The sequence below is a fragment of the Euphorbia lathyris genome, chromosome 2, assembly GCF_963576675.1.
Source record: "Euphorbia lathyris chromosome 2, ddEupLath1.1, whole genome shotgun sequence".
NCBI classification, from domain to species: Eukaryota; Viridiplantae; Streptophyta; class Magnoliopsida; order Malpighiales; family Euphorbiaceae; genus Euphorbia; species Euphorbia lathyris.
Window position 1 is genome coordinate 112139189 of NC_088911.1, and position 19121 is coordinate 112158309.

Here is a 19121-nt window from a genome sequence, read left to right on the forward strand (position 1 = left end):
TTAAAGAAAAAGTGGATTACAATTTAATGTATACACTTCTCAGCATCTTTTTTTCACTATTTACCGTGGTTTCTGGATTTGCTGCTTCTGAGTTTTTTAACAACAGGAAATAGAGTTTGATTCAGACAGAGAATGTAAGTTGTCATTTTTACATATCTAATCAAATTCAGTTTTATTATTATTATTAATATTTATACAACTTTATTTTTACAAGCAGCAGGCCATGTGGAAGAAGCTGTTTTGGTGTGGAAGGAATTGTTTTGGTGAAGTGAAGATTATTTTTTGGAGTGTGTAAAAATAAATGAATTTCTTGTACATAAATTACACGATATCTTAGGAGTATCAGTTTGTGGTATTACCGAAAACTTTTAAAAGTTTTCGGAATGCATTAGAGGTTGAAAATTACTTTGTAGCTATTCAGGAAAATGATTATTTGGTTTTTAATTAGCCAATTAACGATAACTTGCATGTCCTTGTTAGTATTGATTTATATTTTTATACAAAGCTGCTGAGCCCCGAATGTACTAAGGACGTTTGATTAATTCTCTTATTTTCTACATTTTGATTAATATCTTTTATTTTTAATATTAGTTTTGCTGGTGTTGGTGGTCTAATTCCCACACATGCTCAAATTCAAGTGCATGTTCCACCTCTTGCTGAAAATTCAGGTGTTACACCACCTATTGCACCTTCGGGTGTTAATGAACAAATTGGAGAAAATATTGCTAATCAAGAAGATCCTATAGTTCCGGGTGTCATTGCAGAAATGCGTGCATTTCTTGCACAAAGACTGTTTCGCATCTTAGATGGATTTGTTGGCAGTATTTCTGATGATTATCGCTTATTTTGCTGTTATTTGATTTTAGTAGCATCTGGTTTTGTTTTTCTAATTTGGAGCGTATTTAAATTGAATGTTTTGGAATATGAGTTTGGATCAGTGAAGAAGTATTTGGTAGATATCTATGACATGGCTGCCCATCTTTTGCTTCTTTGTAGTTGAGAGGTTTTGAAAATAACTTTTATTGGGTTAGGTTTGTTTCCATTTCTTCTATCAATTCGACATAATAATATACCTCAACAACATCAGGATGATTTCATTCCTATGAATATGGATAGATTTCGAACAATGTTTCTTTTAACTGTAAAAGATTCTGGATACACTATTTCTATAGCTACTGTATTCAAATTTATTCTGGAGGGATTTAGAGTTGGGGGAGGGGTTTTGAAAAGCTCAAATATTTTTCACTTTTTGAGTTAATAATTTGTTTATTTTGTGCGTGGGGTTTCACAAGCACATGATATATGATATATTTTTCTGTTAGTATTTTGGATATAAGGATTCAAAATTCTAATGAAGCATTAGAAGCAAATGAAATCCCTGCAATAGAAGTGTTCAGAATGCACGAGAGGTTGAAGATGTCTTTATAACTATTCAGCCAGAGGATTATTTGGTATTTCGTTAGTCAAATAATCATGGCTTGCATGTCATTGTTTGTATTGATTGATGTTTTATATATTTTATATATAAAGCTGCTGAGCCCCCAATATACCGAAGATTTCTAGGTAATTTTTTTTATAATTTAGATTTTGATTAATATTTTTTTATAATAACTGATCTTTTGTATTAGTTATTTTTGTTGCAGAGACTTAGTCTCATGCAAATCTTTTTTTTATTTATAAGACTCATCATTATCAAGTTTGCTAAGACCACCTCAAGCATTCAAAGTACATGCTCTATTTTAACCAAGTGTTGTACAATGCGTCGTCATCCAATCATTTTCACGACATATACCCAAGAATGAATTGATCAAAGATTAATTTTATGTATGTATTATATCATATTATCCGGAACCGACCAGGCCGCCTGCTGCACCTAATTTCACTCTTGTGCGATGGTTACCGCCCCCTGCTTATTGGTTAAAAGTGAACACCGACGGCTCCGCAAAAGGCTCTCCCGGCCCAGCAAGTTCAGGAGGCATTTTTAGAAACTGCAGAGGATTCCCTAAGGGCTGCTTTGCCTTCCCAATTTCAAGCGCCCATACTCACATTGCTGAGCTTAAAGCAGTAATGTTTGCAATTGAGTTGGCATTGGAGAAAGAATGGAGGAACTTGTGGATTGAATCGGACTCCACCTTTGTTGTTGATCTGTTAAATATGCGCTCTACTGTCATACCCTGGACTGTCAGGCAAGATTGGCTCAGAACTCTAGCTCTCTGCAGGAAATGACCATTCGGATATCTCATATCTTCCGAGAAGGCAACCAACCGGCTGGTACCTTAGCTAATTTTGGCCTCAATTCTTTCGGCATCACGTGGTGGCCCTCCGCGACACCTTTTTGTTCTCCTTTTATTATTAATGATCGTTTGAACCTTTTTTATACTCGTTTCTCCTAATCCTTTGTACATACAATTTATTCTTTTTATTTTATTTATATAAGGGTTTGGAGTTTGTGGAGGCCTGGGGTGCCGACCTAGTTGGGATATCAGGCTAACACATCTCCTCGTCCCAGATTCTTATTAAAAAAAATATCATATTATTTAATATAACTAATTAGTGCTTTTCTTTATTAACTGATTTTCAAAGCTTATTCTATGCAGTGCCATATTTTACTCATTATACTACTAGAGTCTATTTCTTTAAAGAAAAAGTGGATTACAATTTCATGTATACACTTCTTAGCATCTTTTTTTCACTCTTTACCGTGGTTTTGGGATTTGCTGCTTCTGAGTTTTTTAACAACAGGAAATAGAGTTTGATTCAGACAGAGAATGTAAGTTGTCATTTTTACATATCTAATCAAATTCAGTTTTATTATTATTATTAATATTTATACAACTTTATTTTTATAAGCAGCAGGCCACGTGGAAGAAGCTGTTTTGGTGTGGAAGGAATTGTTTTGGTGAAGTGAAGATTATTTTTTCGAGTGTGTAAAAATACATGAATTTCTTGGACATAGATTACACGATATCTTAGGAGTATCAGTTTGTGGTATTTCCGAAAACTTTTAAAAGTTTTCGGAATGCATTAGAGGTTGAAAATTACTTTGTAGCTATTCAGGAAAATGATTATTTGGTATTTAATTAGCCAATTAACGATAACTTGCATGTCTTTATTAGTATTGATTTATATTTTTATACAAAGCTGCTGATCACACAGCTAATGGTATTCTTGTTTCAGGTATAAGCTTGTTTAGTTGGTGGGTATTATGTTTATTGTACTTCTAAAATTCAATGTTTGGCTTTCTACTTTTTTTTTCCAGATTTGTGTGGATAATGTGATAGTGCTGGTCAAGCTTGATAATTAGAAGGATGGTATCAGTGGACTTCAAGAATTTGTAGAGTTGTGAAGAATGGAGAATGATTAGTATAATATACTTGTAAAATTAGATGGTTAGATATCTTAATTTTTTTAGTTAAATAGATGTACTAACTACATATTTATTAATAAAATACTTTTATTTTTTATACTTTTATTTTGTTTCTAGTTAACGTAATGTAAAATAATATTTGAATATATTTTAATTATATATATAAATTGATGGAATATATATGCTACTATATTAAAAAAGTTGTAACCAATAAATAATTGTTACAATAAATATATTGTTAAAAATTTATTTTGTGACAATAATAATTGTCATAAGCATTTTTTGGTAACGAGTAATTAAAGTTGCCACACGTTTTTACTGTAAATTAAAAGTAATATGTGACGATATATTATAATTGTGATAGTATTTTATTGTTCAGTTACAATAATAGTTGTAACAGTTAAAAGTAGTGTGACAATATATTCCTTGTCACATAAAATAAAAAAATTGTGACAATATTTTATTATCACATTTGTCCAAAACCTTTAGCAACGGAGTTTTGCGTGACAATCCACGTAACAACTATTTATTGTCACAGAAATTTTTTCATGACAACTTTTCATAATTATGTGACAATAATTGTTGTCACAAACAGTCCATTTTCTTGTAGTGCACCTCAAGCATTCAAAGTACATTCTCTATTTTAACCAAGTGTTGTAAAATGCGTCGTCAAATCATTTTCACGGCATATACCCAAGAATGGATTGATCAAAGATTAATTTTATGTACTTATTATATCATATTATTTAATATAACTAATTAGTGTTTTTCTTTATTAACTGATTTCCAAAGCTTATTCTATGCAGTGCCATATTTTACTCATGATACTACTAAAGTCTATTTCTTTAAAGAAAAAGTGGATTACAATTTAATGTATACACTTCTCAGCATCTTTTTTTCACTATTTACCGTGGTTTTTGGATTTGATGCTTCTGAGTTTGTTAACATCAGGAAATAGAGTTTGATTCAGACAGAGAATGTAAGTTGTCATTTTTACATATCTAATCAAATTCAGTTTTATTATTATTATTAATATTTATACAACTTTATTTTTATAAGCAGCAGGCCACGTGGAAGAAGCTGTTTTGGTGTGGAAGGAATTGTTTTGGTGACGTGAAGATTATTTTTTCGAGTGTGTAAAAATACATGAATTTCTTGGACATAGATTACACGATATCTTAGGAGTATCAGTTTGTGGTATTTCCGAAAACTTTTAAAAGTTTTCGGAATGCATTAGAGGTTGAAAATTACTTTGTAGCTATTCAGTAAAATGATTATTTGGTATTTAATTAGCCAATTAATGATAACTTGCATGTCTTTATTAGTATTGATTTATATTTTTATACAAAGCTGCTGAGCCCCGAATGTACTAAGGACGTTTGATTAATTCTCTTATTTTCTACATTTTGATTAATATCTTTTATTTTTAATATTAGTTTTGCTGGTGTTGGTGATCTAATTCCCACATATGCTCAAATTCAAGTGCATGTTCCACCTCTTGCTGAAAATTCAGGTGTTGCACCACCTGTTGCACCTTCGGGTGTTAATGAACAAAATGAAGGAAATGTTGCTAATCAAGAAGATCCTATAGTTCCGGGTGTCATTGCAGAAATGCGTGCATTTCTTGCACAAAGACTGTTTCACATCTTAGATGGATTTGTTGGCAGTATTTCTCATGATTATCGCTTATTTTGCTGTTATTTGATTTTAGTAGCATCTGGTTTTGTTTTTCTAATTTGGAGCGTATTTAAATTGAATGTTTTGGAATATGAGTTTGGATCAGTGAAGAAGTATTTGGTAGATATCTATGACATGTCTGCCCATCTTTTGCTTCTTTGTAGTTGAGTGGTTTTGAAAATAACTTTTATTGGGTTAGGTTTGTTTACATTTCTTCTATCAATTCGACATGATAATATACCTCAACAACATCAGGATGATTTCATTCCTATGAATATGGATAGATTTCGAACAATGTTTCTTTTAACTGTAAAAGATTCTGGATACACTATTTCTATAGCTACTGTATTCAAATTTATTCTGGAGGGATTTAGAGTTGGGGGAGGGGTTTTGAAAAGCTCAAATATTTTTCACTTTTTGAGTTAATAATTTGTTTATTTTGTGCGTGGGGTTTCACAAGCACATGATATATGATATATTTTTCTGTTAGTATTTTGGATATAAGGATTCAAAATTCTAATGAAGCATTAGAAGCAAATGAAATCCCTGCAATAGAAGTGTTCAGAATGCACGAGAGGTTGAAGATGTCTTTAGAACTATTCAGCCAGAGGATTATTTGGTATTTCGTTAGTCAAATAATCATGGCTTGCATGTCATTGTTTGTATTGATTGATGTTTTATATATTTTATATATAAAGCTGCTGAGCCCCCAATATACCGAAGATTTCTAGGTAATTTTTTTTATAATTTAGATTTTGATTAATATTTTTTTTATAATAACTGATCTTTTGTATTAATTATTTTTGTTGTAGAGTCTTAGTCTCATGCAAATATTTTTTTTATTTATAAGACTCATTATTATCAAGTTTGCTAAGACCACCTCAAGCATTCAAAGTACATGCTCTATTTTAACCAAGTGTTGTACAATGTGTCGTCATCCAATCATTTTCACGGCATATACCCAAGAATAGATTCACTCTTGTGCGATGGTTACCGCCCCCTGCTGGTTGGTTAAAAGTGAACACTGACGGCTCCGCAAAAGGCTCTCCCAGCCCAGCAAGTTCAGGAGGCATTTTTAGAAACTGCAGAGCCTTCCCAATTTCAAGCGCCCATACTCACATTGCTGAGCTTAAAGCAGTAATGTTTGCAATTGAGTTGGCATTGGAGAAAGAATGGAGGAACTTGTGGATTGAATCGGACTCCACCTTTGTTGTTGATCTGTTAAATAGGCGCTCTACTGTCGTACCCTGGACTGTCAGGCAAGATTGGCTCAGAACTCTAGCTCTCTGCAGGAAATGACCATTCGGATATCTCATATCTTCCGAGAAGGCAACCAACCGGCTGATGCCTTAGCTAATTTTGGCCTCAATTCTTTCGGCATCACGTGGTGGCCCTCAGCGCCACCTTTTTGTTCTCCTTTTATTATTAATGATCGTTTGAACCTTTTTTATACTCGTTTCTCCTAATCCTTTGTACATACAATTTATTCTTTTTTATTTTATTTATATAAGGGTTTGGAGTTTGTGGAGGCCTGGGGTGCCGATCTAGTTGGGATGTCAGGCTAACACATCTCCTCGTCCCAGATTCTTATTAAAAAAAATATCATATTATTTAATATAACTAATTAGTGTTTTTCTTTATTAACTGATTTTCAAAGCTTATTCTATGCAGTGCCATATTTTACTCATGATACTACTAGAGTCTATTTCTTTAAAGAAAAAGTGGATTACAATTTCATGTATACACTTCTTAGCATCTTTTTTTCACTCTTTACCGTGGTTTTGGGATTTGCTGCTTCTGAGTTTTTTAACAACAGGAAATAGAGTTTGATTCAGACAGAGAATGTAAGTTGTCATTTTTACATATCTAACCAAATTCAGTTTTTTTTTTATTATTAATATTTATAAAACATTATTTTTACAAGCAGCATGCCACGTGGAAGAAGTTGTTTTGGTGTGGAAGGAATTGTTTTGGTGAAGTTAAGATTATTTTTTCGAGTGTGTAAAAATACATGAATTTCTTGGACATAGATTACACGATATCTTAGGAGTATCAGTTTGTGGTATTTCCAAAAACTTTTAACAGTTTTCGGAATGCATTAGAGGTTGAAGATTACTTTGTAGCTATTCAGGAAAATGATTATTTCGTATTTAATTAGCCAATTAACGATAACTTGCATGTCTTTATTAGTATTGATTTATATTTTTATACAAAGCTGCTGAGCCCCGAATGTACTAAGGACGTTTGATTAATTCTCTTATTTTCTACATTTTGATTAATATCTTTTATTTTTAATATTAGTTTTGCTGGTGTTGTTGGTCTAATTCCCACACATGCTCAAATTCAAGTGCATGTTCCACCTCTTGCTGAAAATCCAGGTGTTCCACCACCTGTTGCACCTTCGGGTGTTAATGAACAAAATGGAGGAAATGTTGCTAATTAAGAAAATCCTCTAGTTCCGGGAGTCATTGCAGAAATGCGTGCATTTCTTGCACAAAGACTGTTCCGCATCTTAGATGGATTTGTTGGCGGTATTTCTGATGATTATCGCATATTTTGCGGTCATTTCATTTTAGTAGCATCTGGTTTTGTTTTTCTAATTTGGAGCGTATTTAAATTGAATGTTTTGGAATATGAGTTTGGATCAGTGAAGAAGTATTTGGTAGATATCTATCACATATCTGCCCATCTTTTGCTTCTTTGTAGTTGAGTGGTTTTGAAAATAACTTTTATGAGGTTAGGTTTGTTTAGATTTCTTCTATCAATTCGACATGATAATATACCTCAACAACATCAGGATGATTTCATTCCTATGAATATGGATAGATTTCGAACAATGTTTCTTTTAACTGTAAAAGAGTCTGGATACACTATTTCTATAGCTACTGTATTCAAATTTATTCTGTAGGGATTTAAAGTTGGGAGAGGGGGGGTTTGAAAAGCTCAAATATTTTTCACTTTTTGAGTTAATAATTTGGTTATTTTGTGCATGGGGTTCCACAAGCACATGATATATGGTATATTTTTCTGTTTGTATTTTGGATGTAAGGATTCAAAATTCTAATGAAGCATTAGAAGCAAATGAAATCCATGCAATAGAAGTGTTCAGAATGCACGAGAGGTTGAAGATGTCTTTAGAACTATTCAGCCAGAGGATTATTTGGTATTTCGTTAGTCAAATAATCATGGCATGCATGTCATTCTTTGTATTGATTGATGTTTTATATATTTTATATATAAAGCTGCTGAGCCCCCAATATACCGAAGATTTCTAGGTAATTTTTTTTATATTTTAGATTTTGATTAATATTTTTTTATAATAACTGATCTTTTGTATTAGTTATTTTTGTTGCAAGTCTTATAACTTGTTTGATAATCCACTTAATGATTTAAATTAAAATATTAAGCACTTAATTAATTTAAGTGCTTTTGATAACAATTATTTCTCCACCACTAAAATTAGTAAATTAAGTTAAAAAGCACCTATTTTGGTAAGTCAAAATATTTAACTTAACATTTTAAGTTAAACATTATCAACTAATATTTTTATAATAATTATATCACTCAATATTTTCGGCAAATCTTTTTTTATTTATAATACTCATCATTAGCAAGTTTGCTAAGACCACCTCAAGCATTCAAAGTACATGCTCTATTTTAACCAAGTGTTGTACAATGTGTCGTCATCCAATCATGTTCACATCATATACCCAAGAATGGATTGATCAAAGATTAATTTTATGTATGTATTATATCATATTATTTATGTTAGACGCGTGTAAAAGGCTATCTGTTTTGACAGTATTTTATTTATGTCTTTAAAAGTGGATTTTTTTTGGATTTAAGTTTTTTTTTTCTTTCAAAAAGCTGTATTCTTTGAAAAAAGTTTATGCACTGTAAAACCAGGAAATCAGGTTGTTTAAGGTCAATGCCAATCTCAAAGATGTAATTCATGTAAGAGCATCCACAATGGTTGGTAACAACCATTGTGACTTTGGGTGGGGTAGTAACAAAGTTAAGCAACATCCCATTAGAGAAGAGTAGTTTTTCAAAATTTTATTGAGTTAAAAATAAATTATGAATTAATAATAGGTATCAAAATTGTAATTTACTAGGACTGAAACAAAAAATTACCATATTACTTTTAGAAATATAAAAACACCATCACTTGCTAAACTTTGTGTGTGTACCACACCTAGCTCTAGCAATGGAAAGTGGCTTTCAATTGCTTAGAATTTAGATTTTAAGGAAAAGCAAAAAGCTTGTTACTACATTCTATAACAAACTAAAATATGTTGTAACCACTCTAGTGATTTGTTGTTACTCCACATGGGATAGTAACAACAAAATAATGACCACTAGAGTTGGTCTAAACAATCCTCAACCAAACTAAAATTTATATTCTATTTGTTAGCCAAAAAGCATGATCAATCCCCTTCTCAATTTTTAAAAAACCACGCAAATTTTTGATCAATTAGAAATTAATTGAATTGATTTTGACTAAAACAAAAGTTTGTAGATGGACTACAACAAAAATTTGTTATAAAGGGAATGAACAATATGTGAAACAAACAATGTTATAAAGACCTTCAGATCAGATTTATAAAATGATAATTGACCATTTAGTCGAATCGAATGACTTGAATTGATCGGATCCGATTATTATGTAATCAATAAATAAATAATATATACATATATATAATTAATTTAAAATTATTTTTATAAATTAAAAAAAAAGAAAAAAAAAAGAAAAAAAAGGAAAAAAAATGAAGGTCAGAAAACTCTACAAACCCTGGGTTTTTCGATATTTTTATGAAAAAGATGACCTAGCCGCCATCCCACCACCGTCCTCGCCGCTGCATTCTTCCTGCGGCCATGGCAGATTCCGATTTCGCAATTGCCCATCTCTTCGAGAGATCCTCCTTTGCCAAGACTTGCTCCACTCCAAAACCCCCATCTCAATCGCGGCTCCCTTCCTTTGCCGCTGTGGTTAGCAAAAACACCATCCCAACCGCCGTCCCTGCGCCGGCAAGCCCTCTAATCTCTGAAGAGGGAGGCTTCAAAGCTATCAGAATTCATCAGTCAATCTATGACGAGAGAATCAAGTCCTTTGGGCATTCGGTTATTGGGAGACTGTCTCTGTCAAAGGGCGAGCGCCCATGGAAGCACCCTGAGCTCAAAGGTAAGCTGAACCAAATATGGCAGAGGAGTATGGACTGGAAACTTATATCCCTCGGTAAGGGCTTTTATCACATAATTATGCCTAGCGCAGCAGCTCTTCAGTCAGTATGGAGCCTTGGTGCAATCCCCCTGAAGCCTGGAATCATGAGATTTTCCCCATGGACTCCTGGATTCAATCCTGATCTGCACAAAGCTTCCTCTGCACAGGTATGGGTCCGTCTCTATAACCTCCCTTGGGAATTCTGGGATCCCCGTATCCTTGCTAGCATTGCCCGTGTAGTAGGAATCCCGGTTCGTTTTGACCATAACACAGTGAATGGAGAGTTCGGGCACTATGCCAGAATTCTAATTGATATTGATCTTGCCAAAGATCTACAATCTAAAATTCGAGTAGACACTGATGCGAGAAAACAATGGCTGTATGTAGAATACGAACATTTACCGGCTATCTGCTCTGTCTGTGCTAATATTGGACATACAGCTGCACAATGCCGCAAAAACAACATGAATCAATATGCAAAACCCCAACAACGGGAAGGAAAACAGGCTGCTCAGGCTAAACACCACAAATTTGAGGATCCTATCGCCTCAACCAGCAAAATTATCCCAAAAGAGACACGGGCCTTTGCCTCAAATGAGGAAAATTTGCAAATTGTTATCCATAAACCCGTACAACGGAACACAGAAGTAGAGAACAACAAATGGGGGGATGCTTGTGAAGACAGCAGTTCCCAATCTGATCAAGAGGCGCATGGACAAAGGCAAACACAGACAGACATCGAAAACCAAATGGTGGTTCAATCAATTGAGCAGGCGCAATAGACTCAAGATAACAGTGAGGCGACTGATCAGGAGTTCAGTGGGCAGTTACAGATTCATGAAACCATCACTAAGCATCTAATGGACTCTCCCGGGGATCTAGAGTGGGCAAAGGAAATATGGAAAAACAGAGTGATCATTCCGGCGGAATCAGATGAATCTCCTTGGACTAGCAATGTCAAAAAAAAGAAGAAATCTTCTTCAGCTTCAACATACAGAGAAGCTCGCGCCAAGAGGCAGAGCAGGACCCCCCTCCGATATCAATGATCATCATGTATTGGAATTGCAGAGGTCTTGGTAACCTCCGTACACAGCGAGCTCTTCGCCTTTTATGTAAAGTTAACCATCCTAACATCCTGTGCGTTGCCGAACCAATGGTGGACTTTGATCAGATTCATCACTCTCTCTGGGCCTCGCTCAATCTGCAACTAATTGCTCAAAATAATCGAGATTCAATTTGGGTTTTTGCTAACATTGGCGCTCCCTCGATGCCCCAAGTGATTAGCTCTCATGAACAGCACATTACGGTCAACTATCTTTCTCAAGGTAAAGACCTTCTCTTATCCTTTGTATATGGCAGCACCTCAGCTATAACTCGCAGGGATCTTTGGGCTTCTCTCTTAACTTTGCACAGTGATAGTAATTGGCTTGTAATGGGGGATTTTAATGCTGTTACTGGTTCCCACGAGAAAACCGGAAGAAGCCCTTCTAGAAGCTCTTGCTTAGAATTCAGAAATTTTATTGATAATGGCGGTCTAGTGGAGGTTAATACCACGGGAAATCAGTTCACGTGGACTAATGGGCGTCAGGGTACGGAGCATGTTGAATGCCGCCTTGACAGAGCTTTGGTAAATGAGAACTTTGTTGACTCTTGGGATTGTATTGCAGGTGTTGCCCTTGCCCGCCACAGTCGGATCACTGCCCATTAATAGTTAGCTGTTCTTCGGGGGTTGTCAACAGATCCAGATTCAGATTTCTCTCCATGTGGTTAACACACAGCTCGCTTAGAGATGTTATTGCTACTCACTGGTCACAGACCTACATTTCCTTACCGCCGACTCAGCTCCTCATGCACAAACTGAAATTATTGCGGCCTGTGCTAAAGAGCTGGAATAGAAATGTTTTTGGGAGAATTTCGAGTAAAATTGAGGAGGCGAAATCCAAGCTTGAGTCGATCCAGCTGGAAATTTCGAGCTTAGGAATTACCCCTGAAAGAGCCAGCCGACATAACCAAGCTCATGAGGACCTTGATTTAACACTTCAGAGGCAGGAGCTCCTCTTTAGAGATCAAAGCAGAGTCAAATGGTTAAAGGCGGGGGATCGCAATTCCTCTTTTTTCCACCGATGCGCGAAAATGAAAAAGATTCAGTCAAGCCTTGATGCGTTAACCATTGATGGTGTTCGATCTATAGATGAGAATGAAATTGCACAGCATGTCATCGAATACTACTCTGGGTTTTTTACTGGTAACATCAATCCCGTTGACCTGAGCCCTGTGAATGACGTGATCCCAAGCCTTGTTTCAGCTGACGACAATGACTCCTTAACAAGGCGACCTTCGCCAGAGGAAATTAAAGCAGCGGTTTTTAGCTTAGATGGAGATAGCTCCCCAGGTCCTGACGGCTTTGGAGGACTCTTTTATCAAGCGTTCTGGAACATCATTGGTCAGGATGTATGCAACATGGTGATTAGCTTCTTCAACTCAGGTTACATTCTTCCTGGTTTGAACTCCAATCTTATGGCCCTTATTCCGAAACTGAATGATGCAAATGTTATTTCTCAATTTCGCCCTATTGTGATGGGCAATTTTAGCTACAAAATCATAGCAAAAATTCTGGCTGACAAGCTGTCACCTATTGCTACGAGAATTGTGTCAGTTAATCAATTCGGCTTTATCCATGGTAGAAGTATCCATCACTGTATTGCTGCTGCCTATGAGGGGGTTAATATGCTTGATAAGAAGTGTTTTGGGGGAAACATGGTCTTAAAATTGATATCAAAAAGGCATTTGACACGCTTGACTGGAATTTCCTTCTGTCAGTATTGGACGCTTTTGGCTTCTCTCTTACCTTTCGGGATTGGATACTGTCCATCCTAGCTTCGGCTAAAATTTCAGTACTTCTTGGCGGTAATCCAAAAGGCTACTTTGGCTGCTCCTGTGGTGTCCGTCAAGGGGACCCCCTCTCCCCAATTCTGTTTGGAATTGCAGAAGACTTTTTCAGTAGGTGGTTATCCAGACTCGAAACGGATGGTAGTTTTGCCTGCATGAGGTACGGCAATGGTAACTCTTTCCCCTCTCATCTCTTATATGCGGATGATATGCTCTTGTTCGGTAAGGCAACTGTGAGAAATGTGAAAAGTATCAAAAGTCTATTCAAGGTTTATGAGAAGCTTTCGGGTCAGGCTGTTAGTTGGGAAAAATCGGCTATTTACTTTGGATCCACCTTTATTGGCAGCAGGCGTATGAGAATATCCTCGATCCTTGGCATCCGGCCTGCCCACTTGCCTTTTAACTATCTTGGTGTGCCCCTATTTAAGGGTGCCCCAAAGAAAAGGTATCTTCTGCCGCTCGCTGACCGTTTTTTAGCAAAGTTTAGCTCTTGGAAAGGACACTCTCTCTCCATGGCTGGCAGACTCACCCTGATCAAATCCTCAATTACTGGGGCTTTAATTCATTCTATGATGATATACAAATGGCCTATGGGAGTCCTGAACACCATCAACAAAGCAATCAGAAACTTTTTATGGACCGGTGATAAAGACTCTCGCAAGCTAATTACAGTACCGTGGGAAACTTGCTGCAAGAGTATCGACGCGGGAGGCTTGGGCATAAAGCACCTGTCCTGGTTCAACCATAGCCTTCTGGCAAAATTCTGCTGGGATTTGCTGCAGGGGAATAACTTTATAATCGACCTCTTAAAATCTCGCCTTCTGACTAGCTCCGGACAGCCCAGAAACTACATCTGTAACTCAACGATTTGGAGCTCCTGTAGGAAAATCTTCTCAGAGATCAGAAATCAATCTAGTTGGTGGATTGGTGAAGTTTCTCAGCTGAATTTCTAGACTGGCCATTGGATTAAACCTCCAATCGCTGATCAATTGGAAATCCCTCCCAGATTACAGGCTAATTATGTTGAGACTGTTGAAGAGTATCTCAATGAGGAAAACTGGGAAAACATCCATTTCTTAGCTGATAATTTGCAGTCAGAAATCAGGCGTATTAAACGCGGCCTTGACCCAACAGACACTTGTTATTGGACACTTTCTCCTTCAGGAATCATCACGGCCAAAGAGTTCTACAAGCACCTTTCTGATTCTCCTTCGTCTGAATGGGGAAAACGGATTTGGACTAATTTCATCCCGCCCCGCAGGTCCTTTGTGTGTTGGCTTTCGCTGCATAATAAACTCTCTGTGCAGATATTGCTTCAGCAACGCGGATTCCATCTAGCCAGCCGTTGTGAGCTTTGCAAATGCAGTGAGGAATCCATTGATCACTTGCTTGTCCACTGTTCCTTTGCGAAGACTTCCTAGAATTTGGTCGGCCGATTACTCTCAACGGTAATCTCTTGTTCGGGTACATTCTCATCCTTTTTTATGTGCTTGCTGCAGCGGAATTTTTCGAAGTAAAAAACCAGGCTCTGGCGAACAGCTATCATCACGGTTCCTTGGCTACTTTGGCGTCTAAGAAACAAGGCAATCTTTGACAGTGATCTCCCTTCAATCCAAATGGTTCCGACTTTGATTACCCACTATGTCAAGGAAATCTGCAATCTTGACCCGAAACCGATCAGGCCACCAGCTGCACCAAATTTCACCCTTGTGCGATGGCTACCGCCTCTTGCAGGATGGATAAAGGTGAACACTGATGGTTCAGCCAATGGATCCCCCGACCCAGCAAGCTCCGGTGGCATTTTTTGGAACTGCAGGGGATTTTCTAAGGGATGCTTCGCCTTTCCAATCTCTAGCGCCCACGCTCACATCGCGGAGCTGAAAGCAGTAATGTTTGCAATTGAATTAGCGTGGGAGAAAGAATGGACGAATTTGTGGATCGAATCAGACTCAACCTTTGTTGTTGATCTGTTAAATAGGCGCTCTACTGTAGTCCCCTGGACTATCAGACAAGACTGGCTCAAAACTCTTGCTCTCTGCAGGAACATGACCATCCGAATATCACATATCTTCCGAGAAGGCAACCAACCGGCGGACGCCTTAGCTAACTTCGGCCTCAATTCCTCCGGCATCACATGGTGGCCCTCTGCGTCATCCTTTTGCTCTTCTTTTATTATTAATGATCGTTTGAACCTTTTTTATTTACGCTATTCCTAGTCTCTTGTACACACACTCTTCTATTCTTTTAATTTATTACATTCGGGCTTGGAGTTGGTGGAGGCCTGGGGTGCCGACCTAGTTGGGATGTTAGGCTAACTCAACTCCTCGTTCCAGATTCTTATTTAAAAAAAATTATTTTTATAAATTATATATATCAAAAAAAAAATTATAAACAACTTTTATTTTGTTAAATATATAAGGCAAAAGCTAACGAGCACCTCCAGGACGTTAGATAAAAAAATAATTATCATTAATTACTACATTGAAAGAATAAATAAAAGGATGTTATTATTGACCATTAATCATTTTTTTGACTAATTGATCATTAATCTTTTTTTTTACTAATTGATTATTAATTACTCCATTTTATTCCCACCATAATATCTCATTCCCTCTATTTTCTATTCCCACCATTTCATCTTCAGAAATTGAAAGAAAAAAAACTCAAAAAGAAGGTGAAATGGTGGGAAATATTATGGAGGGAATGTGATTTTTTTCTTGACGGAAGATGAAATGGAATGATCAGAAACTCAAGTTTATTTATTCTTTATTCTTTATTATCTTTTTTCTAATGAATTAATAACCACTTTATTTATTCTTTCAATTAAAATTATAAAATTTCTAAGGGAAGATGAAATGGTGTGAATAGAAAATAGAGGGAATGAGATGTTATGATGGGAATAAAATGGAGTAATTAATGATCAATTAGTAAAAAAAATGATTAATGATCAATAATGACATCCTTTTATTTATTATTTCAATGTAGCAATTAATAACAATTTTTTTTATCTAGCGTCTGGGGCGCCCGTTAGCGGGCTCGAATATATAAACGGAGTTTAGAATCATTTAAGAAAAAACCCAAAGTTTAAGTTTATATTTGTTACAAAATTGATAGAGGTTATTAAAATTGTATAGGCTCACGTTACACTATGTTTAGTTTTTTTATTTATTTTAGAAAACGTTTAGATTTATTGAAATTACCAAAAATTGGTAGCTTTATTACAGGTTATGAAAATTATCCACCAATAGCTTTATTTTAGGCATGTTTATTACAATTTGTTTTTTTAATTAAATAGGCCAAAAAAGAAAAACCCGGGGTTGCACCGGTTTCGGGACCCGGCGTGAACCGGTTCATTGAGAGTTCAACAAATTAGCTCAATTTGGACTGCACTTCTCACCGGTTCAACTAGACCAGTTCAGTCCGAGTTTTATAACATTGGAAACAACAAAACATAAATTGAAAAGAGTCCGAAAAGATATATATTAGAGTACTATTCCACATGTCTCGGCGTTTATTCATCTGAAAATGAATTGATTCGAAGACTCTTCTTGCACCGTACGTTATGAATTTATCTAGATGAAGACACATGTACATGGATTCATCTTAAAGCTCTTCTAGCATGGATTGATCTAAAGACTCTCCTTGCTCCGATGACAACTGGATATATTCAGTGTGTGAACTGTGGATGGAGGTAGCAGTAGTCGCAGCTCCTTATCCTTTCATATTTTCGGCTATTGACTTCATCAAGTTTTAAACTCAATCCGAAGCAGAATGATATGTTAATCGTTTTATTTATTATCCATTCATTATCATACATACATCCTAAGCTTTTAGTTCAGGACTTAGTGAGAAATTGTTTTGTAATCCGCCCTTTTCTCGTTGATAAAAACCCTACAAACATAACCTTACAAGTTTTGAGTCCCCTTCCTCTTTAAAAAAAATTGAATTCCTTTGGGGAGGACTCGATACTTATGATAATCAGAGGAGTTATGAAGGACGCTATTGTAAATATCAAATTAACTAATTATCTGTTAATTATTTGTTAATACATGCTAGGTGTATATAGTATTTGAATCGTTCAAATATCTTGTATCTTAGGAGATCAATCTTTGTAATCTCTCCCTATCTTCTCGTTATATTCAAACATTCATCAATGGAGAATATACAGTTGAAGCAATAAACATCTTCATGGTATAAAAGTTTTAAGAGGCTTAACATCCCAAAATCCCTAATTTTCCCTACTTCCAATTTTCAATTGCTTCACGATGACAACTAATGGCATCGTCCCCTCCATACCTAAAACCACCACACCTACCGCAACCTCCACCCAAATTCCCACTACAAACATGTCATCACAAATTACCCAAAAGCTTACTTCGACTATTTTTTTGCTATGACAGACGCAGCTCATGCCACTGCGAGGTCATAGGTTGACACATCATGTTGATGCAACCAAAATCCTCCATCAAAGGATTTGCCTACAAAGCTGTCAATCTGGCGTTCAAGAGTTGGGAACAACATGATCAACGAGTCCCAACTCTGTTGATCTCATCTTTATCTACTAGCGTTTTGCCACATGCAGTTGGCACGAAAACTGCTCTTGCTGCTTACACTAAGATGGTTAAAGCTTACTCTACGGGCTCTAGGTCTCAAATTAGAGACCTTAAATAAAAATTGCACAATTTACAACGTCAAAATTTTTCTATTATCAATTATTTGAGCACTACAAAACATCTTAATGATTAATAAATTGCGTTTCAAAGCCCTGTAACTGAAGATGTCCTCGTTGAGGCAACTCTAGATGGACTCGGTTCGGCCTATAGACCGTTCGTTCATGCATTGAAGGCTCGATTAGAGTCTATCACCTTTGAAGATCTTACCAGATTACTATTGAGCGAGGAAAGACAGTTGGCTCCGGAATCTCCAATGCTAATCTTTATGGCCTTTATTAATTTTGTGAATTGCAACTCTGGACTGGAAGAGGCTGCAGTCGCAGTAATTATTCTGGCTCTTATTCTCCTCGCCCCAATTAAAATGCTTCTACTCCTTTGGGGCCTCTCATCATTTAACTATGGATCTAGCAAACCTCGATGTCCATTTATAATCTGACGGACCCGAAGAAATTACAACTGGCAATGGTAATACAATTCCTATATCTCATATTGGTCACTCTAATTTTCGTTTTCCTGATTCCTTTGTTCAATTTTGAGATATGCTTCGTGTTCCCAAAAATGTGAAAATTTATTATTAGTTTCTTCCCTAACCAAATCCAATCATATCTTTGTTGAATTCTTTGCTAACCATTTTGTTTTGAATGATTTGGAGATAAATAGGGAAAGCTAAAGAGGTCAGAATAAAGATGGCCTTTACACCATCTCAATTCCACCAACCGTACCTTATAATGTTCAAGCTTATAATCTTTCTCTTTCGCAATGGCAATGCTAGATTAGGCGATGCGAATTTTCCAATTGTTAAAAAAGCACTTTGCTTGAATAAAATTTCCTTCAATAATAGTAAGCCTCATTATCTGTGTAATGCTTGTTCTACGAGTAAAGCACATTGATTGCCTTTTCCAAAATCCGATTATGTTGCTCTGGTCGGCTTGATTTAATTTGCTTCAATATTTGGGGTCCAACACTTGTAACTTCACATGATCAATGTCGGTTCTATGTTCTGTTTTTTATCATTATAGTAAATTTTCATGGTTGTTCTTTCTTAAGTATAAATATGAAGTTAGAAGTGTGTTTTATAAAATGCAGAACTCTTATTGAGAAGTACTTGCAAAGACCAACTATAACATTCTAATCAGATTGAGGGTTGAGTTTTAGGCTCTTACTGAATATTTATCATTAAATGGCATTAATCATAGAGTTTCGTGTCCTTGCATCCCAAAACAAAACAGATGTGCAGAAAGAAAACACTGATATGTCGTAGAAACTAGTCTTTCCTTATTATATCATGCTCAAA